Here is a 4,643-nt window from a genome sequence, read left to right as displayed (position 1 = left end):
TAAGACGAGCGATTAACCTCATGACAGCTATATCATACAACGCTTTCCTTGGAAGTTTCTATTTAATAGCTCATACCACTCAATAAAATAAAGTATCAGCTCGTTGTGCCCAATAGAGATTCTTTTATTTCTTCTTATAACACATTCTGTTTGTTTAAAAACTACAGTGCACCCACCGGGACAATTTCAACCAATCGGCCAGACAGCGGGGTCTTCTGACACTCCTCCCCCTTGTCAAAGGTTGAGGGGGCCATATCAGGACGATGTCCTTTGTCACTGCCATATAGTATGTGACTGCGTCTTTCGCGTGCCGCAATGACGACACGGTCTGTCGTTTGGCCAATAGTAATGGGCTCGTTTCCTTCTTCTTGATTTGGTTGGCCTTCATGGCTTTTAAGTCAGGAACTAGTCGGAATAATTGCTAGAGTACCATAATTATGTATCTACTGAATACTAGTGCCGTATGTGACCAGTGGACACATATCCCCCCATTCAAAATGTGCTGTGATGCACCTTAATATAACAATAAATACTCAACATTTGATTTATTTAGTACAAAACTTAGTAAATTTGTTTCTATGGTAAAATCCAATACTAGTATCTAATTTCTCTAAATTATCATTTTTAGGGTTCCGTAGTCAACTAGGAACCCTTATAGTTTCGCCATGTCTGTCTGTCCGTCCGTCCGTCCGTCCGCGGATAATCTCAATAACCGTTAGCACTAGAAAGCTGAAATTTAGTACCAATATGTATATCAATCACGCCAACAAAGTGCAAAAATAAAAAATGGAAAAAAATGTTTTATTAGGGTACCCCCCCCTACATGTAAAGTGGGGGCTGACATTTTTTTTTATTCCAACCCCAACGTGTGATATATTGTTGGATAGGTATTTAAAAATGAATAAGGGTTTACTAAAATCGTTTTTTGATAATATTCATATTTTCGAAAATAATCGCTCTTAAAGGGAAAAAAAGTGCGGCCCCCCCCCCTCTAACTTTTGAACCATATGTTTAAAAAATATGAAAAAAATCACAAAAGTAGAATTTTATAAAGACTTTCTAGGAAAATTGTTTTGAACTTGATAAATTCAGTAGTTTTTGAGAAAAATACGGAAAACTACGGAACCCTACACTGAGCGTGGCCCGACACGCTCTTGGCCGGTTTTAAGTGTTAGATCTGATGGATAAAATACGAGTAAATCAAATCTATCTTGTTGCTTTACTTCGATGCTCATATGTTTTTCTTTTTTTTATTCTTTTCATCACACTAATTGTTAATATACTTAGTAATAGTAATGATTAAAATTAAGTACCCTTTGAGCAATTCTGCTTTATTCCATTAGTGGAAACTGTTTTGGCTCATGTATTAGTCATGTAACCTATATTATGTAAAATTGTAAGCTGTTTGTTTCCCAATAAAGATAAAATAAAATATACTGTTTCCGTAAACTAGTGGCTCTGTAAACTGTAGATATCGCGAGCACAACTCAAAACTGAATAAATGGAAGGGTTCGCGTTGAAAACTTTCCAATAGCTGAATCGACAAAAAGGGTAAACTTGAGTATCATTTCATTAATCGGTTGAAAAGTACAAAATTGTAGAGATCGAGGAGGAAAGAGGACATTTTAAAAGCTTCATCGTCCAAGTTCAAGGACACTCAATGCTATTTAGAAAGATTTCAATCAAATCACACCTTTATTAAAAGGCTCGTAATTGCATTTCATGAAAGAAATCTCAACAATCTAATACGTTATACAGAGTGAATTTAAAATTGTAAAACGTAGTCGTAAGGTATACAACAAAGTCCAAACATTCGGTTTGGTGGTCAGTGCCACTATTTCACATCACATCATTAGATAAAAAAAAAGATAAAAGACATTTACTCATGACGCTCACAAACACGTACGTACAGTGAGCTGCAAATTTGCAAGGAGAAATGATGAATGAATTCATTGATAAATTCGCCATGCACGTTTGCAGCTGATAGTACATGTACACAGAAGAATAGAACAAAAACAGAGCACAGAACATTAAGTGCGCATCACGAAATGGACCCCACTCAGCATAATGCTAGCTGGAAGCCAGCGCTGCTCTTCAGTAGGGAACATTCGGTCATTACAACATCATAACATCAACAACACTACCTAATTTCCATTTACCTGTCTACGTGTTTCAGAAAATGTTTCATTGTTCAACACACAGATGTCATATATACCATAGATCAAGCAAACGTATCTACTTAGCGTGTCAAATGAACTCAGTGAAATCCACTGAGTTGTCCGTCTTTAATCGCAGCTTGCAGCTTTCGGGCGTCAATTTTTGTAAGTTGAAGTCAACCAAAACATAAAAAATGCCTCGTTACGTGATATTCAATTGCAACAACACAAAAATTATGAACAATCAAGAGCCTGAGACATATTTAAAATTACAGGCAAGAAACAACTTCAGTACAAAATTTGACACGCTCGGCCCCTATACAAATAGATGAACTTGTTTCTTCTATCTAAATAAAGTTCTGTGGTTCAACAATACGGTATTTCTAAAAGCAGGAGTTTTTGGTTAGGGCTGCAGAGAGAGGAACTGTCGAAAAAAATTCGCGCCGTGTCCAAGATCACCCTTCTGCATCTGGCCCTTGATCTAGCCAGCTAGCGAGTCTCTTAAGATATTGGTCGGTCTAAGACTGTTCGCTGAAACGACTATCGTCGAATCAATCAATTATTGGGAACATAACAACTTAATTCACATCTATCATTACAGGTCTCCTAAAAAAGAGCTATCCATACAATAAGAATAATTATTGGAAAAAATTGTTATTGTGGTCTATTGATAATTCAGGGACGACGTATCTCTATGTCGAGCTCAAATTTATTGATAGTGCGAATAGCCCACGTTAGCGGGGCTTCCTTAAGTATATTTGTGTGAGCTGCGGGTCCGCGGCCAGCAGCTTTTTGCTCCAATATTGTGTGGCTGCTCATCGTCATATAGGGAAAAGATAATTAATCCGCAAAGAAGCGACAAGCCGCGGTTAACATCTTGGCGCGTCGAGAAACAATAAGCTTGTTAATCTTGTTATGTTCTCGTGTTATGAGCATATTAGTTAATAATATTTTGCAAGGCAAAGAAAAAAGGACAAAAAAGTGTTTTAATGCATGAAAAAAGGCAGACTAATTATAAAATCTTACTTATAGCCTGCCTTACATCCTAAGTCCTAAAACGATTCTCACTAGATATGACAGTCGTTTTAGGGACAGCATTGTGGTCGGATCTAGTAACAGACCAGTATATATACTACCAGTACGAATATACCAAAACTTAACCACCAACCACCAACCAAAGGTTAATTAGGTTAGAATTTTCTAACACTAGTCATGTAAGTGACCGGCCACATCAGAGCGTCGCGTGTCTCGGGGCGCGCAACGGACGTCCGCGCCACGCCACCTGAGTGTAATTCAAAAAGCGTCTCCTCAGTACATTTTGTATAGGAAGGACGTAAGACGCGCCCCAGGTGGCGTGGCACGTCCGTTGCGCGCCCCGAGACACGCGACGCTCTGCAGTGGCCGGTACCTAAGTCTGTAATTAACACTCTATGGGCAAATTGGCCTGAATAAAGTATTATTATTATTAACCTTATCCTAATGTTTCTCAAAAACAACATTCATGGCTTCCAAAGTATAATATGAAGACACAGTATAGGTATTCCGGTTAGAAGCGGGCACAAGACACATGCAGCCATACATTTCCATAGCTATAATATCTATATAAAGATAATTAAGGGATTGATCATCGCTGGGATATTACTTACCTAGATTGTGTAATTTTGTAATAGCGGCCGCGCCGGGTGTGAAATAAGAACATATTATATGCTTTTGCTTGTCTAGTAGCAGTGAGGTTCCGTATAAATTATCAATATAATTTATTTCCACTATACATGTAAGTACCCAATATATTTTTAAATGTTCAATAGTAATTGGATGAAATTGTGGGTGAAATGATGTGGCATAAATCTCATTTTGACCAATATTACTGCGTCGTTTTTAACTTATTTTAAGAACAAACGACATAATATTTCACTATATCATGATATCACTTCAATTTACATTAAAAAAAAAGGAATTTGTAGGGCTCATCAGTGTAGTTATGATAGTATTTACTAGATGGCGCTAAGATGCTTGTATGAAGATTGGCAATCCTTTCATCCTTGGCCAACTTCGATTTTTATTTTATTCCGAAGGAACCCTTAGATGCCGTGTCAATATACGAGTATTAAGGGTGGGCAGTGGGCATTAATTGATTACTCGATGTTATGACCACATAAATCCCCTATGAGATAATTATGTTCCACGGGAAAATAATGTTGGTAGAATAGACTCCATTAGATAGAACTTGGTGACAGACGGACGGACAATCGGATGGGTAAAATGTATGTATATGTTGCAAAATTGTAATTTGAATTTGAGATCCATAATTTAAAAACGAAACCAAAAGCTATATTATAGTTAATAGAAGCGTCGACAATATTTTTAGACCAATCTTTTTTTATGGGGTAATTTTGTTTTGTCATAAATCTAAGACATCTCTGTTATTTGATGTAGGTCAATTACAAGTAAGGTACAGCGGGGCAAATCTCGACTGGGAGGCAAATG

Source organism: Leguminivora glycinivorella, chromosome 3 (genome assembly GCF_023078275.1).
Source record: "Leguminivora glycinivorella isolate SPB_JAAS2020 chromosome 3, LegGlyc_1.1, whole genome shotgun sequence".
Taxonomy (NCBI): Eukaryota; Metazoa; Arthropoda; class Insecta; order Lepidoptera; family Tortricidae; genus Leguminivora; species Leguminivora glycinivorella.
The sequence above is the reverse complement of the archived record's forward strand: the minus strand, read 5'-3'. Positions refer to the sequence as shown.